A 26759-nucleotide genomic window follows, 5' to 3' on the forward strand; every position below is an offset into this window, starting at 1 on the left:
GACCAATGTCCTGCGCCTGCCAAAGCCGCGGTGCGGTGGGATGTTTAGTCCCACCTCACTAGCCGAGGAGCGGCAGGACCTGTTTATAAGCCCTGCCCCGCCATCTCCATTGAACTCCTTTGAACTGCAGGCCTCTGGGCTTAATCTTGCACTGCTATGCCTGTGGGCCTGCTGAGCCTTCTGCGGGCCTGAATCCTGGCCCATGGATGGGTTTCTAGTCGTATTCAGGCCGTGGTGGCCTAGTAGGTGGCTTTTTTTTTATTTTTCCCAGTTTTTTGTTTTCTTTTTTGCTTTATTTATTTTATTTTGTTTCTACTTACAACAAAATACTTATTTATTTTATTTTATTTTTTTCTAATTACTTATTTATTTTACTTTATGATAATTCTTGTTGCTATTAAAGTTTCTATCAAAAAAGTTCTTTATGAAAATTCTTTTTGCTTTTAATGACTTTGAACAGAAAATACTTCGATAATTTTAGTTGCATCAATTTTATATGATTTTCGTTTCAATAATACTAGAGGTTTCTTATAATGTTTTGAACAGAAAATACCTTGTTAATTTTAGTTTCATAAATTTTATTAAAGTTTATTTTATTTTGTTTCTACTTATATATTTTAATAAAGTTTATATTATTTTGTTTCTAATTACTTATTTATTTGTTATTTTTCATGCACCATTTTTCATGCATTTACTAATTATTTTGAGCTATAAGACCCTAAAATTGAAAAGCATTTCAAATGAACTCTGAAAAGGTTGAAAGTTGGCATGGTATCATCATTTCATCCACATAGCATGTGCAAGAAAGTTGAGAGGTTTACGGCAAAAACTAGATGCACTTCGTGTACAAAACGGACAATGGTATCATACTCGTCTGTTACAAAGTTGGCATGGTATCATCATAACAGTTGCGGGAGAAAGTCTTCACTTTTTCTTCGCTTGTGTCATTTGCGTATTGCACCGTAACCATGGATAATCTTCATCGTTTATCAGGATGCTTGGGTCAGCCTTGACTTTGAAGGGAGGAATTTCATGAAACTTTTCATAATCTTCAGACATGTCTGTCTTGCCCTCCACTCCCACAATGTCCCTTTTTCCTGAAAGAACTATGTGGCGCTTTGGCTCATCGTATGATGTATTCGCTTCCTTATCTTATCTTTTTCTCGGTCTGGTAGACATGTCCTTCACATAGATAACCTGTGCCACATCATTGGCTAGGACGAACGGTTCGTCAGTGTACCCAAGATTGTTGAGATCCACTGTTGTCATTCCGTACTGTGGGTCTACCTGTACCCCGCCTCCTGACAGATTGACCCATTTGCACTTAAACAAAGGGACCTTAAAATCATGTCCGTAGTCAAGTTCCCATATGTCCATTATGTAACCATAATATGTGTCCTTTCCCCTCTCGGTTGCTGCATCGAAGCAGACACCGCTGTTTTGGTTGGTGCTCTTTTGATCTTGGGCGATCGTGTAAAATGTATTCCCATTTATCTTGTATCCTTTGTAAGTCAATACTGTCGAAGATGGTCCCCTGGACAACGAGTACAACTCATCACAAACAGTGGTGTCACCTCTGAGACGTGTTTGCAACCAACTGCTGAAAGTCCTGATGTGTTCACATGTAATCCAGTCGTCACACTGCTCCGGGTGTTTGGAGCGCAGACTGTTCTTGTGTTCATCGACATATGGGGTCACCAAGGTAGAGTTCTGTAGAACTGTGTAGTGTGCTTGAGACCAAGAATGCCCGTCCCTGCATATTATTGAGTCCGCTCCTAGCGTGCCTTTTCCAGTCAGTCTCCTCTCATACCGCGATTTAGGGAGACCTATCTTCTTAAGGCCAGGAATGAAGTCAACACAAAACCCAATGACAGACTCTATTTGATGGCCCATGGAGATGCTTCCTTCTGGCCTAGCGCGGTTACGGACATATTTATTTAGGACTCCCATGAACCTCTCAAAGGGGAACATATTGTGTAGAAATACGGGCCCCAGAATGACAATCTCGTCCACTAGATGAACTAGGACGTGCGTCATGATATTGAAGAAGGATGGTGGGAACACCAGCTCGAAACTGACAAGACATTGCGCCACATCACTCCTTAGCCTTGGTATGATTTCTGGATCGATCACCTTCTGAGAGATTGCATTGAGGAATGCACATAGCTTCACAATGGCTAATCAGACGTTTTCCGGTAGAAGCCCCCTCAATGCAACCGGAAGCAGTTGCGTCATAATCACGTGGCAGTCATGAGACTTTAGGTTCTGGAACTTTTTCTCTGTCATATTTATTATTCCCTTTATATTCGACGAGAAGCCAGTCGGGACCTTCATACTGAGCAGGCATTCAAAGAAGATTCCTTTCTCTTCTTTCGTAAGAGCGTAGCTGGCAGGACCTTCATACTGCTTCGGAGGCATGCCGTCTTTTTCGTGCAAACGTTGCAGGTCCTCCCGTGCCTCACGTGTATCTTTTTTCTTCCCATACACGCCCAAGAAGCCTAGCAGGTTCACGCAAAGGTTCTTCGTCACGTGCATCACGTCGATTGAAGAGCGGATCTCTAGGTCTTTCTAGTAGGGTAGGTCCCAAAATATAGATTTCTTCTTCCACATGGGTGCGTGTCCCTCAGCGTCACTCGGAACAGCTAGTCCGCCGGGACCCTTTCCAAAGATTACGTGTAAATCATTGAGCATAGCAAGTACGTGATCACCGGTACGCATGGCGGGCTTCTTATGGTGATCTGCCTCGCCTTTGAAATGCTTGCCTTTCTTTCGACATTGATGGTTGGTCGGAAGAAATCGACGATGGCCCAGGTACACATTCTTCCTGCATTTGTCCAGGTATATACTTTCAGTGTCATCTAAACAGTGCGTGCATGTGTGGTTTCCCTTGTTTGTCTGTCCTGAAAGGTTACTGAGAGCGGGCCAATCGTTGATGGTTACAAACAGCAACACATGCAGGTTAAATTCCTCCTGTTTGTGCTCATCCCACGTACGTACACCATTTCCATTCCACAACTGTAAAAGTTCTTCAACTAATGGCCTTAGGTACACATCAATGTCGTTGCCGGGTTGCTTAGGGCCTTGGATGAGAACTGGCATCATAATGAACTTCCACTTCATGCACGTCCAAGGGGGAAGGTTATACATACATAGAGTCACGGGCCAGGTGCTGTGATTGCTGCTCTGCTCCCCGAAAGGATTAATGCCATCCGCACTTAAACCAAACCATACGTTCCTTGGGTCAGCTGCAAACTCAGCCCAGTACTTTGTCTCGATTTTTCTCCACTGCCACCCGTTAGCGGGTGCTCTCAACTTCTCGTCTTTCTTACTGTCCTCACTGTGCCATCGCATCAACTTGGCATGCTCTTCGTTTCTGAACAGGCGTTTCAACCGTGGTATTATACGAGCATACCACATCACCTTCGCAGGAACCCTCTTCCTGGGGGGCTCGCCGTCAACATCACCAGGGTCATCTCGTCTGATCTTATACCGCAATGCACCGCATACCGGGCATGCGTTCAGATCCTTGTACGCACCGCGGTAGAGGATGCAGTCATTAGGGCATGCATGTATCTTCTGCACCTCCAATCCTAGAGGGCATACGACCTTCTTTGCTGCGTATGTATTGTCGGGCAATTCGTTATCCTTTGGAAGCTTCTTCTTCAATATTTTCAATAGCTTCTCAAATCCTTTGTCAGGCACAGCATTCTCTGCCTTCCACTGCAGCAATTCCAGTACGGTACCGAGCTTTGTGTTGCCATCTTCGCAATTGGGGTACAACCCTTTTTTGTGATCCTCTAATATGCGATCGAACTTCAGCTTCTCCTTTTGACTTTCGCATTGCATCCTTGCATCGACAATTACCCGGCGGAGATCATCATCATCGGGCACTGGTTCCTCCTGATGTTCAGCAGCTTCCCCCGTTGCAGCATCATTGGGCACATCGTCTGGTTCCTCTTGATCTTCAGCAGCTTCCCCAGTTGCAGCATCACCATATTCAGGGGGCACATAGTTGTCATCGTCCTCTTCTTCTTCGCCGTCTTCCATCATAACCCCTATTTCTCCGTGCCCCGTCTAAACATTATAGTGTTGCATGAAACCCTTGTAAAGCAGGTGGGTGTGAAGGATTTTCCGGTCAGAGTTAGACTTCATATTCCCACATGTAGGGCATGGACAACACATAAAACTATTCTGCTTGTTTGCCTCAGCCACTTCGAGAAAATCATGCACGCCCTTAATGTACTCAGAGGTGTGTCTGTCACCGTACATCCATTGCCGGTTCATCTGCGTGCATTATATATAATTAAGTGTGTCAAAAACCATTACAGAACATCATGAATAGATAATTAAGTGACTAAATTAATAGAAGTTTGTCATCACATTAAAACCAAAGTACATACATAGTTCTCATCTAACAACATATAGCTCTCCAGAGCATCTAATTAATTAAACCATACATTGAAACTATGTAAAACATTTCAATGCGAAAACAAATCCGATCATAATCGCAACCAAGGTAACAATTGATCCAACGGCATAATGATACCAAGCCTCGATATGAATGGCATCTTTTCTAATCTTTCTAATCTTCAAGCGCATTGCATCCATCTTGATCTTGTGATCATCGACGACATCCGCAACATGCAACTCCAATATCATCTTCTCCTCCTCAATTTTTTTATTTTTTCCTTCAAGTAATTGTTTTCTTCTTCAACTAAATTTAACCTCTCGACAATAGGGTCGGTTGGAATTTCCGGTTCAACCACCTCCTAGATAAATAAAATCTATGTCACGTTGGTCGGCATAATTGTCATAAACAATAACTGAACCAAATAGTTATAAAAAGATAATATATACCAGATCCGAATCATAGACAGGACGAGGGCCGACGGAGTCGGATACCAAAACCATCGCACTATATAATAAGAAGGAATAATAAAAGTAACAAAATTAGACAAGTATCTATCTGAAGTAAGAATTTTTTCTTTCAGAAAGAAGATAAGAACAAGAGGCTCACCACGGTGGTGCTGGCGACGAGATCGGCGCGGGCGATCGACGGCAGTGAAGACGGGGACGGGACGTGACGGACCGCTAAACCTAGACAAATCTCAGGGAAAATGGAGCTCGGAGGTCGAGTTTCGAGAGGAGAAAGATTAACTAGTGTGGCTCAAACATTTCATCGAACACCTCATGTGCATAGGAGGTGAGCTAGAGCACCCAAATGCCCTCCCCTCGACGGCCAGAAAAAATAGAGCACTGTGGAGTGCTCTGCTGCAGCGATGGGGTATATATAGGCAGCTCATTTGTCCTGGTTCGTGGCTAGAACCGGTACTAAATCCGGGCCTTCTGTCCCGGTTCATGCCAAGAACCGGGACCAATGGTTGTGGGCCAGGAGCGAGGCCCATTAGTCCCGGTTCGTGCCGCGAACCGGGACAAATGGTTCCATACGAACCGGGACCAATGCCCACGAGGCGCCGGCCGGCCCCCTGGGCTCACGAACCGGGACGAATGCCCCCATGGGTCCCGGTTCATGACTGAACCGGGACTAATGGGCTTGCCATGCCCGAATGAAAGCCCTGTTTTCTAGTAGTGGTGTGTGAACATGTCTTACTATTGAGAGCTAAGTGTGTGAACATGATTTGGTAAAGGTAGTGGTGAGAGGCCATGTAGGAGTACATGGTGGGTTGTCTCATTGAAGCCGTCCTCAGGAACTGAGTTCTGTGTTTGTGATCCATGAAACAGCTACTACCATGCATTGGGCCCTGAAATATGACCCCGTTCGACTTCTTAACCACCCTAGTCCTCTGTCCAGGAGTTGCAAGTTGTTTCTGGTGTTTGTAGTATGCTGGAGGCCGTGCGCAGCGCTGACCCGAGGGGTGGGCTGTGATGCGGTGGGCACGTGGCCGGGTATGCCGGGCGCCCGTTTGGTGTCGCGGAACCCTGTACACATCGTTCGGGGCCGTATGTGGAAACCTCGGCCGGACTCCCTACGGATGGAACCTGGATAGGCGATAAACCTGGACTAGAGACTTGAGTGTTTAGGTAGGTCGTGGTCTACACCCACGTCGGCTTTCGCTTGAAGTCTGCCGAGCACATGTCGTGCACAGACGCTAAGTGGTGGAAACGTGTATGAAGAAGTACACCCCTACAGGGTTAACATCATCTATTCGAATAGTCGTGTCCGCGGTAAAGGACTTCTGGGTTGCCTATAACAGTTCATAGACAACTGAAAGTGGATACTCTAAAATGCGCAAGATAAGCGTGAGTGCTATGGATGGCGTTCTCGTAGGGAGACGGGAGCGGATCCATAGTGGTGTATTGATATGGTGAATATGTGTACTCGTGTGCGCCACCTCAAAAGAGTTACTTGCAGTCGTAGTTCAGGATAGCCACCGAGTCAAAGCTGGCTTGTTGCAGTTAAACTCCACCACCCCCTTTGTTGATAATGATGCATATGTAGTTAGTTCTGATGTAAGTCTTGCTGGGTACATATGTACTCATGTTTGCTTAATTTATGTTTTTGCAGAGAGACTTCAGTCTCACTAGTAGTTCCGTGTGGACTTCGACGTTTAGCTTGATACGTCAGCTACGATCTTGTGCCCTCGGCAGGATCTGGTAGATAGTCAGGCTTCTCAGCCTTTTTCATTTGTAGATGTCTATACTCAGACATGTTAAGCTTTCGCATGTGCTTTGACTTGTATGCTCTGAATGTTGGGTCATGAGACCCATGTTTGTAATATCTCGCTCCTCGGAGCCTAATGAATAAATACTTGAGTCGTGGAGTTATGTTGTGATGCCATGTTGTATTTACACATATCGAGCATATTGTGTGTATGATTGAAATGATTGGTATGTGTGGGATCCGACAACCTAGTTGTTTATCCTTGGTAGCCTCTCTTATGGGGAAATGTAGTCTTGTGCTTCCATGAGCCATAGTAGTCCGCTATAGCCCAGTTCACCGGAGTCCTGCTAGCCCAGCACTACTGCTCCGGAACACTTGACTGGCCGGCATGTGATTCACTTCGTTCCTGTGTCTATCCCTTCGGGGAAATGTCAGGCGGTGACATCTAGAGTCCTGCCTAGCCTGCTACAGCCCGGTTCACCGGAGTCCTGTTAGCCCAGTGCTGCAGCCCGGATTCGCACGCTGCTGACCGACATGCTCGATGTTGATTCATGTATGCCTCTCCCCGTAAGTTAGTGCCACTTTGGGTTCACGACTAGTCATGTCGGCCCGGGTTCTCTGTCATATGGATGCTAGCGACACTATCATATACATGAGCCAAAAGGCGCAAACGGTCCCGGGCCATGGTAAGGCGACACCCGTGGGAATACCGTGCATGAGGCCGCAAAGTGAAATGAGGTGTTACCGGCTAGATCGATGTGACTTGGAATCGGGGTCCTGACAGCTTTGGTATCAGAGCCTGACTGCCTGTAGGATTACCAAGCCAAACTGATCGAAGTTGAGTCTAGAAATGCTTTAGTTATATAGGGGAATTGATTGTTGAAGGGAACGTAAGGCTCTTTTTACTCCTTAACCTTATGTCCTTCTGATCTGAGTCAACCTCTTCTTTTCTACGGGGATTAAGGACTAGGCTTTCTCATCTTCTATTAGGATCACGTGTTACTAATCCGTAGATTCTTAGGATTGTTGGTTCCAGACCTCAGTTCAGTTTCTACTACTTTTAGTATGTTGTCAGTTGAACCAGAACCTTGATATGATGTTATTAAGTGACTATGCAAATCCTTGTGAATGTCTCAAATCTTTTTCTGAGCATTTACAGCCGTTATGCTGTCCGAGTCATCCCAGGTTTCTAGATAGTCTGATGCACTTGCAATCATTCCTCCATGTTCCTGATGTTCCTTTGGGCCAGTTCAACCACACTAATTGCTGAGTTGAGGTATTCTATTACCTCGACATATATATTGGAGTTATTATTATAACCCAAGGTGTTTTAGGGAGTCACCTAGTAATCTAGCCATGTTTTGTGTTCCCAGCGTGCTGATTCTGGCCACCATTCTAGAAAGCATCCCGTGATGCCATTTAGTTAGTAGGCATTCTACTCCTGGGTTCTTGAACCCAAGATTCACCCTACTTACTTCATGTTGATAGCGTTTGCTTGATCCTTTAGGTTATTAGTAACCTTTGCATTAGTCCTCGAGGTCCGTGGTATTTCCTTCTTCCAAATACTATGAACCACTTATGGAAGAAGTTTGTTGGATCAAAAGATCACAACAGGAGTGCTCTCGAAGAGTTCCCCATTCTATATTGTGACTCTGCCAATCCTACCTCTCTGCATGGGTTATCCGGAAGAAATATGTTGAATTTGTTCGGCATACTAATCCATGCATCTACAACTCAGAAAAAAACATGTGTTCTTTGAGTTGTCCCTCTTTAGTTATCTTCTGACCTTCGTCTATCAATTGATAGTCAAGAGTATGCGTGCATTCGTTCATCGGTGCCTATCATTCTTGTGGTCCGTCAAGCCTTTCTAGTTCAGAATGACTAGGAGAAACAAACTCCAGTACCTCATCCATTTCCGGGATTGGGTCAAAGCAGTTGTATTCCGCAGATCAAATGCGATCAAGCTTTTAGTCTGTTCTACCCTGAAGTATTACCCACTTTATGTTAGGAATGTCATGAGAATTGCACCTTCTCTTATGAATTCTTGACGTAGTGATACTTCTCGCCATCATTATTCATTCCTCGGTGTCGTGTTGTCGCAACCGGAATGCCAACAAGTGAATCGTGATGTATGAAATCAATACTCCTAGCAATTGTGTTGCTTGGTAGTTAATGGACAATAATCTTATCCTTAGCGTGTTGATTATTGAATCATCACCCTAAGGTTTATCGTGCTACCTAGTACATATTTCCGGTGCACTTTTCGATCAATGAGTTAGGATAGTGTCAATCCTTGCTTATTTGATCATATCATCTTGCCCTAAAAAGCAAGACCCGAGCTTAATAACATATCGGTGGTTCACGATTTTCCGAATATCTTCTCGGAAGTATTACCAGGTTGTTCCCTGATCGCTATGTTGAGTTCGTGATCAAGTTGGTTTCTCTCTAAAACCATCCATTCTCCAAGAATCTGTGTTGGACACCCCCGAGCTAGTTGGTTAAGCTAAACAACAACTTAGAGAGTTGGAAGATGAAAGCTTGTCCGACTTAGTTCATCACTAAGGGATATCCTTGAGTGTGTGTGTGTGTTGAAGAAAGATGATATCTTCATCGACTGATCCTCGTGATCAGTTGTTGAATCTTTTGCCTTGTCAAAACTTTGACTTGAGTATGGGCCATCGTCAAGTCAAATCAAAACCAGTGATGTTTGTAATGTTGTCTTACTCGTGGTTGATCCCTCGAGCATACACCATTACATCTTTTGGTCTGACCAATGCTATCACCGTGTTCACATGATGGTGGAAGTCCAGTGATATGGAAATTCCGATGAGTTGCTGTTGAGCCCATCAGCAGCATTTTGTCTCCCCCATGATTCATGTTGAACATCAACCTAGTGTTGAAAACTTTGTAAGCAATGCCTTCGTGTTCCGTTCATGAAGCTTATGCTTGGATGGAAGAAGTGACTTCCTCGAATTCATGTGCATTTGGTGCAAGTTGCCGCCGTGAGTTCGAGAAAGATTAGTTTTCCTTCCCCTGGAATCGTCCCAAGTCAGTCATGCATGTGCGAAGTATTCTGTGGTTTGGTAGATTAATTACCTCCATTCCATATGTATTCCCTAGCACACCAAGCCAGTGGCTGATTTGTTCAGGGAAAAGAAGTTTCTTCATAAGAGCTAATCATATGACTTATGCAAGGACTTCGATATCCTTGATGAGGGTTCCCAACTAGGACTCGGTAGTGTTTCATTGTAAGACTACTCTGTGGCCATGCTTGTCTGGGACAGCGTGTTCACATGTTTGTAGCAGAACCCGCTCATGTTTTGGAGCTCGCTACCAAAGTTCATCTCCCGAGAATCTCGCAACGCCATCTCGTCGGTTTGTGTTGCAAACTTCCCTTTTCCGGACATGCTGTCTGAAATATCCTGTTACCAACCAGATCCAAATCTCAGGCAGATATGATGGTTGGAACGTCTCCCAAGAACTATAATATTGGTCTCTGTAACCCGGTAAGTGGATGTCGTGGCCAACACACCCAGCCGGAAGACCTATTATTGTGGTATCCTGATTGATAAAGTTGGCCACCTCCCCATAAGGATTCCATAGGATTTACTTCCGTGGTTATTCCTTATGGATTCTTGCGCTCCCGAAGTCTGACCTTCTACTTGATGTTTAAGATACCAAACCATATCAAATGGGTTACGCTAGTACATCAAGGAGAACATTAGAAACGGAGTGCTAAATGTCTCTCGGTCAATCATCCAGATTTTGCTACCTTGGCCTCGCTAGGGTGAAATCTGAGTAGACGTTATCTTCCTTTGCATCTGCATTGTCCATCACTATTCATCATGGTAGTATGTTGGGTTGCCAGGATCCTTGACACGGACGTTGGTAGAACCTTGATGAATATGGAAATGCTCAAGTTCTTGAGAGCACGCTCAGTCACTGGGTTATATCCTCGGCACCATCTAGCATGCGCGTCCCATTTGCTGAGTTGTCTTATAACTCTAGTTCCCTTTCCAAACTGAGTATGCCATTATTTCGAATTCCTTCAAACGACCAATTGTGAATTACCTCAGGCTGGTATGAAGAGTTCCGATGATCTATGCATCAAAAGTAATTCTTTTTGCCACTTAAGGGAATAATTCTATGAGTCACCTTCCCTAAGGTGCCCCGTTATGGAATCATGGCAATTTTTCCTTGCTACTTGAAACCCTCGTCAAATTGTTTCTTCTGTCCCTCCTGATGCATGTTTTGCCTCTCAGCTTCAGAGATGTTGCTATGTCTCATTCCGTGAGTTGATCCTGAGTTGTTCGATCTTCAAGAAGATCGATCCTTTCAGAGTTTCCTTTTCCTCCCGTTGTCATGTTGGCTGGAGTTCTCAGAGCAAGACGACGAGACAAGGATGGTGATTGAATCAACGCCTTTATGAAGTTCAACCTGGATCGTGAAGATTATGTTAGTTTGTGTCCCCCCTTCATCTTACCCTACACTTCAATCTCGGGACGAGATTCTTGTTTACTGGGGGTTAGTTGTCACAGCCCTAGCTCAGCCCCTGTTGTCTTTGCTTGATCTTCATGTCATCATGTCAAAATTCAAATGAAATTTGAATTGAGGAATTTTCAAAGCCTCAGAAACCTTTTAAAAATTATCGACATTAAAATCTTCTCAAAGAGGCCCAAGAAAATGTTCCTGTTAAACCTTGAAAAACATTGGCAAGAATAAAATCCAAACCAATATTTTTGGTGGCTTCAAAATAATTATTTTGGGCCTTTGAATTAAATCAATAACATATTTGAGCTGGACTTATTTCTGTTATATAAGAGATAAAGTTCAAATAATTTTTGTAAGTTTGCATGTGGCCTTGGACAAGTTTCCTGAGCTCACATAAATATTTACAGAAAGTTCTAAATGATTTGATGCTTCAAATCAAATCTAACAAACTATAGAAAATAGAAAACATAAAAGGAATGTTAGAGAGAGGAGAAAACCCTACCTGGCGCTTACCTCCTGTGCAGCCCACCTGACAGTCCAGCCACCTGGCGGCCCAGCCCACCCGCAGCAGCCAGTCACCCCCAACCTCCCGCCAGAAGGATGAGGGGCGTGTGCTCGCCGCGCGCGTCCACGCGCGAGGCCACCTCCTACTTCTGCCGACGCACGAGAGGCTCCAGAAGCCGCCACGCGCCACCCCGGTCCCTCTCGCCCGCCGCTCGTCCTCTTCCCCTCCTCTGTCTCGCTCTCCTCCCCACAGCCGAGCGCTGCCGTCGCCACCGACGCCATTCGCTGCGGCCACAGCCACTGCCTAGCCTCCCCAACACGTCCAGGAGCTCCGCCTACGTATTCTGCGCCTCCTCGAGGACACACGCACCACCGGTCGCCCCACAGCGTCGCCATCTTCAACATTTTCATCGCCGGCCGCCGGAGATCCCCCTCGCCGCTTCGCTCACTTCGGTGCTTCCCCGAGCCATCCGACACCGCAAAACGACGCGCTGTGAGCCCCGCCGCCTTTCCCCCCTGTTCTCCCTTGCTCGTTCGTCCCCTAGTCGTACCTGCCACCGCACTCATGAGCTCCCCACCGCCATCCATGTCGCCGCCGAGCCCAGAGCTTGATTCACCCGAAGCCGAGCACGTCTGCGTGCTCAGCAGCCCCCCAGAAAGCGAACGCCACCACCCAAGCCTCCCGCCGTGCACCCTAGCCTCGTCCCGCTCAAGCCCGTGGCTCCGGCCGCCGCCAAGCTCCCCGCCGATGGCGTTACCAGCCACCCCGCGACCAACGGCCTACGCGGTTGGATGCGGCGCACCTTCAGCTACCCGTAGACGCAAACTACACGCAAAACCGAGCCCCGTAGCGGGTTTCCGGCGAACTTCCGCCGCCGATCTGGTCGTCGCCGGCCTAAGTCCGACGATGATGACGTGGCGACGTTATTAGCGGCTAATCCCCCAATTAGCAGCCTAGCAGACACTGACAGCGGGCCCCACCATAGGGTCAAACCCCAGTCAGCATTGGATTTGACCGTGGTTTAGTCCCTGTGTCAATGACACACGGGTCCCACCAGTCAGGTTTGACCCTGGTCAACTCGGCTGACCTGCTGACGTAGTAGTGACACAATGTTGATGTCATTAATGATTTTCTGGATTAAAACTAATTCAGGACATTCACAAAATGCCCAAAACTTCTAAAAATCATAGAAATTCAACTGTAACTCCAAATGAAATAATTTATATATGAAAAATTATCAGAAAATGCAATCTATCCATCTGTATCATTTTCATGCATGTCAAACTAAGTTATACATGCTGTATAGGTGAAAACATGATAATGGCATTTAAATAACCACATCTGGAGTTTAAATTTGAATCTTGGATTCAAACCAACTTCATTTAAATTGTTGCTAGATGCATTAGCTCAAACCACAGCATGTTGCCATGTCATGATCATGCATCATATTGTGCATTGCATTGATTGTGTTCTTTCTCTGTTGCCGGTATTTGTTCCCTCTCGATAGACGTGTTCCGACGACGTGATCGATGACACCGATGAAGAGCTATACTATCTTCAGAAGTGCCAGGCAAGCAAAACCCCCTTGTTCATTCCGATACAATCCCACTCTCTCGCTCCTGCTCTCTTTTACTGCATTAGGACAACAACGATTCAATTGTTACATGCTGCGGTAGTTGAACCCCTTTTCCTCTGCATGACCTGTCATTGCCACAGTAAATAGATGAAACCCACTAGCATGAGTAGGAGTTGTTTGAGCCCTGATGTACCTACCCATTCATGCTTGTTTGTCATGCCTGCTACTGCTTAGAGTTGAGTCAGGTCTGATTCATCGGGGATGAATTGGAGGTGTGTGAACATGTCTTACTATTGAGAGCTAAGTGTGTGAACACGATTTGGTAAAGGTAGTGGTGAGAGGCCATGTAGGAGTACATGGTGGGTTGTCTCATTGAAGCCGTCCTCAGGAACTGAGTTTTGTGTTTGTGATCCATGAAACAGCTACTACCATGCATTGGGCCCTGAAATATGACCCCGCTCGACTTCTTAAGCACCCTAGTCCTCTGTCCAGGAGTTGCAAGTAGTTTCTGGTGTTTGTAGTATGCTTGAGGCCGTGCGCAGCGCTGACCCGGGGGGTGGGCTGTGATGCGGTAGGCACGTGGCCGGGTATGCCGGGCGCCCGTTTGGTGTCGCGGAACCCTGTACACATCGTTCGGGGCCATATGTGGAAACCTCGGCCGGACTTCCTGTGGATGGAACCTAGATAGGTGATAAACCTGGACTAGAGACTTGAGTGTTTAGGTAGGTCGTGGTCTACACCCACGTCGGCTTTCGCTGGAAGTCTGCCGAGCACATGTCGTGTGCATACGCTAAGTGGTGGAAACATGTTTTAAGAAGTACACCCCTGCAGGGTTAACATCATCTATTCGAATAGTCGTGTCCGCGGTAAAGGACTTCTGGGTTGCCTATAACAGTGCATAGACAAGTGAAAGTGGATACTCTAAAATGTGCAAGATAAGCGTGAGTGCTATGGATGGCGTTCTCGTAGGGAGACGGGAGCGGATCCATAGTGGTGTATTGATATGGTGAATATGTGGACTCGTGTGCGCCACCTCAAAGAGTTACTTGCAGTCGTAGTTCAGGATAGCCACCGAGTCAAAGCTGGCTTGCTGCAGTTAAACTCCACCACCCCCTTTGTTCATAATGATGCATGTGTAGTTAGTTCTGATGTAAGTCTTGCTGGGTACATATGTACTCATGTTTGCTTAATTTATGTTTTTGCAGAGAGACTTCAGTCTCACTAGTAGTTCCGTGTGGACTTTGACGTTTAGCTTGATACCTCAGCTACGATCTTGTGCCCTCGGCAGGATCTGGTAGATAGTCAGGCTTCTCAGCCTTTTTCATTTGTAGATGTCTATACTCAGACATGTTAAGCTTTCGCATGTGCTTTGACTTGTATGCTCTGAATGTTGGGTCATGAGACCCATGTTTGTAATATCTCGCTCCTCAGAGCCTAATGAATAAATACTTGAGTCGTAGAGTTATGTTGTGATGCCATGTTGTATTTACACATATCGATCATATTGTGTGTATGATTGAAATGCTTGGTATGTGTGGGATCCGACAACCTAGTTGTTTATCCTTGGTAGCCTCTCTTATGGGGAAATGTAGTCTTGTGCTTCCATGAGCCATAGTAGTCCGCTACAGCCCGGTTCACCGGAGTCCTGCTAGCCCAGCACTACTGCTCCGGAACACTTGACTGGCCGGCATGTGATTCACTTCGTTCCTGTGCCTGTCCCTTCAGGGAAATGTCACGCGGTGACATCGGGAGTCCTGCCTAGCCTGCTACAGCCCGGTTCACCGGAGTCCTGTTAGCCCAATGCTACAGCCCGGATTCGCACGCTGCTGACCGACATGCTCGATGTTGATTCATGTATGCCTATCCCCGTAAGTTAGTGCCACTTTGGGTTCACGACTAGTCATGTCGGCCCGGGTTCTCTGTCATATGGATGCTAGCGACACTATCATATACGTGAGCCAAAAGGCGCAAACGGTCCCGGGCCATGGTAAGGCGACACCCGTGGGAATACCGTGCGTGAGGCCGCAAAGTGATATGAGGTGTTACCGGCTAGATCGATGTGACTTGGAATTGGGGTCCTGACAGCTATCCTATTTAATTAGCCATCATATATGTGAAATTATGTCCTGCTATTCTGTTTGGTTAGACAACATAAATGTGAATTATTTCATGCCCTGTTTTCTTCCCTACTATCCATTGTACCTGTCTATATTACAATGTATGTACATTCAATTACTTTTCTTGTTTATCAGCCATTTCAATTGGAGGGGGTGATGGCAGTATATGTGGGAGTAAATACACGGTCTTCAGAAAAGATTGTGCTACCTTCCGATGGAGATAGAACCACGGTTGTACTTGCCCAAGAACCAGCCCCACCACACATAACCCAGAGTCACGTAGATTGTACCCCTACCCAGTTTGACAGAGAACCAGCTACACCCCTTCTAACCCCAACCCCAGCAGATAGTAACCCAGTTCCCGTTGACACAGCACCGTCTCCACCACAGAGCACCCAAACACGAGCAGTTAGTAAGGCAACGGCAGTGCCCAAAGCACGAGGACCACCACTCCGAACCCCAAGTCAACGCTTAAAGCAAAAGAAGAATTGTTCTCAGGTCAGGTTCCGTAGCTATGGTTCATACTACTTTGTTCTTGCATCACTGTATTTACTCATACCAACTAATTTCAAATTTGAAGGATGCAATTGAAACTCCAATGGCGCAACAGGTATGTTTTAAACATGTTTCTTTAACGTGTTTGCTGTTGTAACTTGCTCTATGTTGATTTCAGTTTCAATTGAATAAACAGTTATGTTCTCATGCCATGCACATTACAAGTGTTGTTATTGCTGTGTAGTTTCCCACACTTATATTCTATCTATGTTGCTTTGTCTTAAATAGATATGATTCAAACTATATCTATCTTGATTTGGCAACATAAACTAGAATGATATAGACTATACAGTGACCATACTACATAGATATATGTTTGTTTCATGTTGTTATCCTGTCCACCTTACTACTGAACTAGTTTACCAAAATGAGTTTCATATACTACATTGTAAACCTGTGATGTGTTTGTTTGTTTCTCTTTTAGAACGCAGATAAAATATTGGAGAAGAGTACCCCGTTATGCAATGGTAAAGGAAGTAATGCAGATAAGTTTCAAGATAGTGAGACATCCCTGTTGGTCTCCAAGAAAGCTGATAAAAACTATATTGAAGACACTGAGACAACCCCAAAGTCCTGTCTTGATGTAGTGTTCGAGTTACTGGCTACTACTGCTGGCACCAGCTCTTCGAACTCGCTGCCTGAATTAGTTCGGCTTCTTGAGTCTCAACTTCAAGTTGAAAGACATCGATCAGATGTTATGCGACAGGAAGCCGAAGGACTGAGGAAGTCCCTGCAGAATTCAGATGCATACTTTCTGTTGCAACAGCAAGTGCTGGAGGATTTAAGCGCCAAACAAGAGAAAGTTAATAAGCTTGCTAAGCATCTTACCAGCATTATGGGTACCCATGATATTGTTTCTTGAGCTCTTCTGAAGTGGTTTCAGTTCTGGACTTGTTTTGCTCCGGCGTTTATATGCTGCTTTGTTCCCTATATTTGCACTGGTGGCGAACTTTGATGCCCAGTGGATGTAATATGTGTAATAGCCGTGATAACCTAGCGTAAGTTGCTTGCTTATTTATTTCCTTATTGTCTTGTTTATTTGTTTTCTTGTAGTCAGTGCAGTTATTTTTCCGCGGTTTGCTAGTGGCCGCAATAACATATCTTTTAAAACTAGGCCACAATGACCATGGGCTACATATTTACTGTAGTTAACATGGGCCTCCTACGGGCCGTAGAAACAATGCGCCTTCTAAGGGCCGTAGAAACAATGGGCCTTCTGCGTCGTAGGAACAATGGGCCTTCTATGGGCCGTAGACACAATGGGCCTTCTACGGGCCGTATCATCAATGGGCCTTCTATGGGTCGTATGATTGGTTGGCCAAGCATGGGCCAATAACAGACCACATTATGGCCGTAAATGGGCTAGAGTTGAAATCGTCCGTTCATGGGTCGACCATAACGGGCCGTCGTTAATCGGTCGTATTTGATGACGCTATGAAAACGGCCCAACGTATTAATGGGCCACAAACGGGCCGACTGTAACCACAGGCTGAATTTGGCCCACAAGCAGGAAATGACAGTAACGGGCCGTAAGTAAACAAATGCTGGAAATGAGCCCAAGAATAAATGGGCCCTGAGAAGGCCGAAAGATAACATGGGCTGTAAACGGCCCAACGGAATAATGGGCCGTTAATGGGTATAAAGTGATACACTGTTCATTACGGGCCAGTTTCACCACGTGCCGTTAATGGGTATAAAGTGATACACTGTTCATTAGGGCCAGTTTTACCACGGGCCGTTAATGGGCCGAGAGTTACTAAGGGCCTCATATGGGCCGAAAGACGTCATGGGCCATACATGGGCCGGAAGTTAAAATGGGCTGGAATTATATTGGATGGCCCAGATGATGATACTGGGCCTAATTCGGATAGGCCGTAAACGGGCCCTGGGTTAGCGGGCTGTAAATGGGCTATATGCGAACAAGCCGTTAACAGGCTTGCCGTGGGCCGGCCCGCCACCTTTTGACCAAGTCAAACGGGCCGGCCTTTTCACAGGAATGGGCGTCTGTTGGGCCGTGCCATGTGTCGATGTATCATAGGCGCTTTGGGTCCAATGAGTGGATGACATCTGTCCCAACGGTGAGCCGACACGTGTTTCCTCCAGCCAATGATGATTTTACACGTGGAAAATCCCCATTGGTCGGGGCTGTTAATGGGTTATCGGATCAAAAACCGGACCCGATAGCTTAACAGCGTTCCGTTACGGTGGATGCCACGTGTCGGTCACCTTTGACGAAAGCACTTCTGTGACGCGCGATTTATCGTCATGGAAGTGGACACTTCCATGATGATAATTTTGGTAATGTCATGGAACACTTCTACGACAGCACAGGTATGACTATCTTGATTCTGTCATAAAATTGTCATGGATGTACATGCATGACAGAAAACGTGACCTACTATGACAAACACGTATCATCACGGAAGTGTATTTTTCTTGTAGTGATGGGAGGGGAACCATGACTTAGGGACGTGCTTGTCCAAAATGTAGGGTGTGTTACAAAAGTACCCCCACCGATTTGAACTAGCGGCCCTTTCGGCTCAGGGTTAGAAGGGGGATTTCGCGTGTCGGGATTTGGCAGCTGGAGGGAGTTTTCGCACGCGTTGTAATTTCGGGATAGCAAGGCGCGGGTTGTGAAGGCGCCAGTTTTGGGAGCATGATATCTGAATTTTCTGGATATAACAAGGCGCGGGTTGAATTTTAGGGACAAGCCTAACATGTAATATTGTACTTGTACATACCAAATCAATTCGCACTTCCCTCAATGAAAAGAAATGAAAAAAAAATAAAACTTTTCACACCACACAAAGAGAGAGCCTTGTCCTGTTTTACTATACAAATGCTATTCAAAGCTATGAATCCATGTTATGTCCAATTAAAAAATTTCGCTGGCTGTATAATGCATGTAACCTACTCATACCAACATTTTAGTGCATTCCAAATGTCTATACTACCGCAGCAATTCGAACTAAATATGAATTTGTTTCTCTATTTCAATAAGAATCTACAATCATGATTGTTGCCAACTTCAACCATCATTCGTGTATTACCATAACAACACACCACATGATTACTATAGAGATAGCTATGAACTATGTGTACTATATGAACTCGAATTCAATTTTTTGAATACACTTGATGTTGATTCCAAATAATAGTACATTTGATGTACTAACTAGATATTCATAATCTAAACCATGTTCCATACGTACACCGTGTTTATCACACAAAGTATAGTGCCCCGCCCCCTACATTATGACAAGTATTTAGCCCTGAGCTGCAAAAGCCACACCTTGGCCCAAATTATAATCAATGTTCTACATTATGATATCTTCTTCAAGTATCCATATCCACTTTTTTATAATAAATTATGATCTTTGTTCGTCTTTTACACCTTCACGATCCTCTTCTCTTTGTAGCTAGCTAGCGCTAACTTTCTGTGCATGCACACGCTCGACCCCCTCTCACCCTCCCTCAGCATCCCCTCCATCGCGCATGTTCGTTATTTCTCTTTAGGTCGTTCACCCGCGGTGTGTGTAGGCCCCCGGCTCCTTCTTTCCAGCACACACCGGTCGATATACCTCTCTAGCCAAGTGTGCCTACAACAAACACATACTTCCCCTCTTCTCTTCTCACCGTCCATGCCCCCCTATGTCCAATACGGTTCCACGCAGGTGCACACTCCCGCCCCTCTTTTCATCGATCTCATACTCGCACACTCCTCCCCCCTCAACATAGTAGGCCTCTCGCACCACCTCCTAGCCACACCCCTCTCCCCCTGTCTATCTCTTCGGACCTTATTTTCTTCTAACACATGCATGCATGTATACGTACCGATCTCCCTACATATAGCTAGGTCGACTATAATTCTTTTTTCCCACGCACCGATAGACTTACCTCACTAGTTATGTCTCTCCCTCTCTCGGACACACGACGGTTGATCTTTCTATGTAGTTACGTGTGCTTACCACAACCATATCGGCTCCCCTCATCATCCTTGCATACCTCCCGACCCGTCTCTCACACGCACATGCATAGACAGACAGACATCCCCGGCCCTCTCTTATTGATATTGCACTCGTACCCTCCGTTTGTCTAGCAGGCCTCTCCCACCATTTGTGAGACGCCACTCCACCGCCAACCCTCCGACACTCTACCTTTGTCTTTCTCCCAACCTTATTCCTCTGCTACACATATGCATGGATGCCGATTGATCTCCCTCAACACATAGTTAGGTCTCTCTCCTTCTCCACACATATACTAGTCGATCTACCTCTCTATAGTTAGGTCTCTGCCCCCTCCCCCTCCCCCCACAGACACCGATATTCGAACGTTGTAGGTAGGTATCCATGCCACAGAGAAAAACTGCACCTCTGCCTCTCAAGTTCCAGTAGGCCAGCCGCCCTGTATCTTTGACGTGGGCAAGCACAAATTCGATGGCACTCTTTATCGATCGCGCAGCCACACACTTCATCCCTGTTTTTGATTCTATCGATATCTAACGCCGATGATCCCTCCACTCTCTTCTTGTTGATCGCTCTTCTATATATGATATATCCATGACTCTGTTCCACACACATTGCATATGTTACATTTTTTTTGTTTGAGATATCATCAACACATTGCCTCTGTTTCGCACAAACCATCTCTCTCACACCCACCCACGTACGTACCTGCACCTAAAGAAGAGGTGCACGCAGGACGCATGTACTCACGTCTCGTTCCCGACCACACCCGCGTGGGTACACGGTGGAGTTCGTTTCTATATGAAAAGGCAGCCCACGTGATAATTTGACGCGTGTAGCGGTTGTTTACTCAAAGGAGGGTCGTGTACCACGCGTAGACGGAACAAAGTTCGACTTGATGTGTTAGTATTAAATAAAGTTATATATTCCTCAATGGCACGTACAGAATATAAAACGATTGTCGTGGGGAAAATGGAAAAATACGCTCCACTATATACGACGGAGTGTGCCTGCCAGGGTTTGTCTCTCGTCACACCATCTCACACAAGACGGTGATGGCCTCTCTCTCTCACCGTTGGTCAGTGATCCGGCCGCATCCCATCCGCCGGCGGAAAGGGAGGATGTGCATCATTTCTCCGTTCGACGGCGTTGAGGCAGCACATCCCGATCTGCCTTACCCACCGTTCTCTCTGACCAAGCTCCGGCGACGCAGGGCCTTCGCCACTTGCTCACTGCCACAGTATGGGTAGATCCCGGCTGCCGGCGCCCTCCTAGTTTCATCCCGACGACCCTCGGGTACAGCTTCCTCTGGCCTTGCTCCACTGCCCATCTTCCCACATTGCTGCATGTGGATCTTCTTTAGTTGTTTGCTTAAAACGTATCTTGGCCAGCGTACTTTCCATCTTGCAATCTCGTCCTCAAACCATTTTTGATAAACCACCATGCTGCTATCTTTCCCTTATTACATGGAATATGCTTCTTTTTTGTCGGCGTATGTGTCTCCAACTCGTGTTATTGGGCAGTAATTGTTTCCTTTCACCTCCTTTTGCAAATAGGTCTATCCATTTCACCTCGTTGCTATTGCGACCTTTTGGTGAACTGCACAAATCACTTATTTCTTAAGAGTGTTTTGTGCAGTTCCGCCAAAATGTCACACGGGCAACATTTTTACATTTCTGTGGGACTGCAGAAAGGGAGATTGGTTTTGCTATCCTCCTCATCCAACTCCGTGCCTAATCTTCTCCAACAAGTAGTTAGTCCTAAAGAGAGATCACAGAGGTGACCGGCTTCTATTTGTGTGTGTTATGTTTCATCATCTAGTTCCACTATTATTGTAATCACACTGACTGGATATCTTTGCAAACAGGGATGGTCAGCTCGATTTTAGTGGAGCTGCACAAATGATTGGATTGTGGTGTCCTCCATTGTAAGTGCATCTAGTGCCCCTTAGTGATTTTGGTGTATTGAAGACTTATAGGTTGAGGGACTAATGTGTTTATGAGTGTACACAGGTCTATAAGTCTATGAGGAGTTTGATATTTACAGAGAAAGTCGACCCCTAAAAATGAAGTTCTTAGACTGAAGACTTTGGATTTCTGAAGACTTTCTGAAGACTTTGAAAGTGAAGAAATTGGTGTGACCGTGAAGACTTGGTATTCATTTGAGGAACATGAAGCGTGAAGACTTTTGTGTTTGTAGTTTCATTTTCCCTTTATTGAGTCATAGGAAACACCGTACTATTAAAGGGGGTCGAGGAAATACTAAGGAAAAATTTCCATGTGATGCTCAACTCAAAATCCTACACCTACCAATCCCTTCGAGTGAAGCCATTGGAAATCTCATACAGTTCAGTCATATTCTTCAGTGACAGAGACAAAGTTCTTCTGGTCTCTGAGGAATTTGTTCTGACTGAGGAGTTAGGAATTCGCGAGTGCGGATTGCCTACATAGTGAGGAACATGATAGCCCTGAGGAATTTGATACTCAAATTTCTGACCGTTGATGTGCTATGCGCCAGCTGTCCCAAAATATCCCACCTAACGGTCATATCATTGAAGGACATTTATGTCTTATCATGTCGGGCTGCTCCCTAGGATATAAATAGCCGCCCCCTACAACCACTAGCTGGTTGGCTACTCCGAGAGAAACTGACACTTGTCATTTGAGAGCATCCCATCCTCCGAGGACTTTGAGCAAAAATCATCAAGTGAGGAAAACCCAAACCCAAACACCTACAAACCCAAAGTGATTAAGCATCACTGAAGAGATTGATCATGTGTGGATCCGATGCTTCTTACCTTTGAAGACTGTGCTTCTTCCAGACGGTTAGGCGTCATGGTCTAGAGCATCCAAGAGGAATTGTGGATCGCCGAGTGACCGAGTTTGTGAAGATTCGGAAGTCACCTGAAGACTTACCACGAGTGATTGGGCGAGGTCTGTGTGACCTTAGCTCAAGGAGAATACGGTGAGGACCGTGTGTCCGGGACTGTGTGTCCTCAGGTTTAAATACCTAGCCGCTCCAACCAGATGTACAACTGAGACAGCAGTTGGAACTGGTCTACCAAATCATTGTCTTCACCAAGCCTACTGGTTCTATTTCCTCAACTCTTTCATTTCCTCATAAATGTGTTGTGCACTTGTTCATATCTGTGTTTGAAGACTTTGACTGAAGACTTTCTCAATTTCCTCAGTTTAATTTCTTCAGTCTGTTTGTCTCCATCCTGTGTTATCCTGTGTTTACGCTTTCTGTACTCTGTGCTTGTCTTCATTTCATCATGATGACCATGCTTGTGTTCTGCTATTCATACTTTTGAGTACTTATTCCGCTGCAAGTAGTTCTTCGCTAAGGAATTTCCTCACTGGCAAATTCCTCAGTGAAGAATTCATAAAAATCGCCTATTCACCCCCCCTCTAGTCGATATAACGCACTTTCAATTGGTATTAGAGCAAGGTACTCCCTTGTTCTGTGTGATTTTGGTTTAACTGCCTGGAGTTTTAGTTATGTCGACCGCAGGTATGAAGAAAGTGACATGCCCCATCTTTGACAGTCACGAGTATCCCAAGTGAAATGCCATGATGAAGAAGCGCCTCATGGCAATGAACAGCGAACTGTGGACCGTCACTGAGATTGGTCTTACAGATCTGTGCAAGACGGCAGAAGCTGATGACATTCGCAAGTACACTCTTCTCAACCTCACGGCGAAGGACGTCATCTGCTCCTGTCTGTCTCAAAATCAGTTCAGGAACATCATGCATCTCAATCATGCGAAGCTTATCTGGGACCGTCTCTCTCAAGTCTATGAAGGTCATCGAACCCGTCATGATCCTTGGTTTGAGGACTTCAAGGAATCTCTCAAAGCGATGACATTCGAACCAGAATCATCATCCTCTCCATCATGCCTTATGGCAAAAAGTGCTGAGGTAACTGAATGCTACCTATCCGAGTCAAGTGATGATGAATCTGGTGATGAATTTGGACCCAGCTATGTCAAACTTGCTTCCCTTGCCACTAAACAACAAAGAGCTTTGGAAAAAGTTCAATACATGCTAAATAAGAGCGATGATATGTTGGGTGAAGAAATGGATCAGTCAAAAGCTTTGGCTGAAAGTCTTCCTAGACTTCATACTAAGTATGACACCCTTCAAGATCAACATAACACTCTCTTATCTGATCATGAGAAGCTTTCTTATGAATTTCTTCAAAGAAAGCAAGATCTTGAGAAGCTAAGAGTTAGTTATGAAGATCTTCAGAAGGAGCGCGCTTCATTACTTGCTCAACAAATCTGCGCTGCTCAGGAAGAATTTGTTCCTCCATGTTTGAAATGCATTGAACGTGAATCTGTTAATTCTTCACCTGAATGTTCAAATGCTTCTAATGCTACAAATTCTTCAACTGTCTCTGCTATCACTAATTCCTCATCTGAGGACATTGCTAGTTTCACTGACGATGCAGGGCTGAAGGAATTGTACATGACAGGCATGTACAAAAGCCTCAAAGGGAATCAGACTCTTTGTGATGTGCTTAAAAAGCAGATCCTCAACAGGAACCCTAGGAAAGAGGGTATTGCCTTTGAGAGGAAACTCAATGCTGATGGTACATATTGGAAGCCTCGGCAGTACCCCAAAACCTCATGGGTTGCTGCAAAGGGACCTCCAGTTGATCCATCTAATTTATCTGGCTTTACATGTGAATCTTCTCATTCTTCTGATGAGTCATTTGACTCCAACTATAAATTGTTTAAAAATCAGAATGGTGAAGTATTTGCTAGATATGTTGGCACTAACTGCAGGAACGGTTCTCCTATGAACAAAAATCTGGGTTCCCAAAAGGTGACTTGAAAGTCTTCAGGTGAATGTCCTCATGACACCACCTGTGAAGAATAGGAACCCCAGATCAAATTCTTCATATGGACCAAATTCTTCATATGGATCCAAGTCCTCATACGGATCGAATTCCTCACGTGGATCATATTCCTCAAAAGGATCAAAGTCCTCATATGAACATCATCATGCTAACAACTCTGTTTCGCAGGGAAGAGCTAAGGGCTATGAATATGAGCATTATTCTTCTAATCATTATGTTCATAAGTCCTCGAAGAATTTCTCTACTTATTCATATGCTTACCCTAACTCCTCTTATGTGAAACGAAATGGATTGGCTTCTATGCCACCTTTCTCGTATGGAGCTCGCAGAGTGATGAACTCTTTGCCACCCCTTCAGATGTGGGTGGTGAAGAAAAAGAACTAATCTTTTATGCAGGGTCAGGTCTCCAGACGTACATTAACGTCTGAAGAATTTGCTGGAGACCTGAAAAGTGCCTCAAAGGACGTAGGCTAATCATGAAGAAATGAACTTTCATTTGTCGCGTCCTCATACTGTTTTTAACTATTGCATTGCTTGATGAAATTGGTCTGATGAATTGTGATGTCATATTCTTCACTGATGAAGTATATGAAGTTCGTAAGCTGCACTAATTCATCTGCAGGATGATCAACCCAAAGCCACTGAGTGGGTCCTCGATAGTGGATGTACAAATCACATGTCTGGTGACAAGAATCTATTGATGGATGCTCCCTTATCACCATCGCATCTGAAGCATATTATCTTCGCTGACAAAGGCAAAAGTCAGGTATTGGGTCTAGGTAAGGTTGCAATCACAAAGGATCGACACATGGACAAAGTCATGCTTGTCGAGTCCTTAGGATACAACCTCATGTCTGTCTCAATGCTTTGTGATCTTGATATGGTTGTTGTCTTTGGAAAGTATCATTGTGTTATGGTTATGGAAGCTGACAATTCCAAAGTCTTCGAAGGCTTTAGGAGAGGAGACTTGTATATTGTTGATTTCTCTACAGGACCGCAACCAGCCGTGTGCCTACTTGCAAAAGCTGGCTATGGCATCGACGACTTGGTCATGCAGGCATGAGGAATTTGCACATGCTTGGGAAGAAGAAGCATGTCATTGGCATTGAGAATGTCAAATTCCTCAAGGATCACTTGTGTGGAGCTTGTGAAGATGGAAATATGACCAAGGCTAAGCATCCAGCGAAGACTATCATGACCACTACTCGACCATTTGAATTGCTTCATATGGATCTCTTCGGTCCTAACCATTACTCAGCAGTCACAAATGACGCATCTCTCTATGGATTTCTTATTGTTGATGATTACTCTCGATACACATGGGTACACATTGTTACTTACAAACATGAAGTGCAGGAAGTCTTCAAACGATTTTCCTCGAGGGCTTCAACCAACTTTGGTGTGAAGATCAAGCACATCAGAAGTGACAACGGAACTGAGTTCAAGAATTCTGGTCTTGATGAATATCTTGATGAACTTGGTATTACTCATGAGTTATCTGCTCCTTACACTCCTCAGCAGAATGGCGTCGTGGAGCGCAAGAACAGAACTCTTGTTGAGATGGCTTGCACTATGCTTGATGAGTACAAGACGCCTCGTCACTTCTGGATTGAGGCAATTTATACTGCGTGCCACATCATCAACAGGGTATATCTTCACAAATTCTTCAAGAAGACTGCCTATGAACTCCTCACTGACAAGAAACCCAATGTGAGTTATTTCAAAGTCTTCGGTGCTAAATGTTGGATTAGAGATCCTCATCACAATGCTAAATTTGCACCAAAAGCACATGAAGGTTTTATGCTTGGTTACGGAAAGGACTCGCACACCTACAGAGTCTTCAACAACGTTCTTCACAAGGTTGTTGAAACTGTAGATGTGCGGTTCGATGAAACTAATGGCTCGCAAAGAGAGCACCTACCCTCTGTGATAGATGAACCAGCACCTGAGGAAACTATCAAGTTCAAGGCTACTGAGGATGTCATTCCTACTGAAGAATTCATTCCAGAACATGAAGAACATCGAGCTAATGCACCTGAAGAAAATGCTTAAGAAAATGGTGCTG

This window comes from Triticum aestivum, chromosome 1D (genome assembly GCF_018294505.1).
Source record: "Triticum aestivum cultivar Chinese Spring chromosome 1D, IWGSC CS RefSeq v2.1, whole genome shotgun sequence".
Classification (NCBI taxonomy): Eukaryota; Viridiplantae; Streptophyta; class Magnoliopsida; order Poales; family Poaceae; genus Triticum; species Triticum aestivum.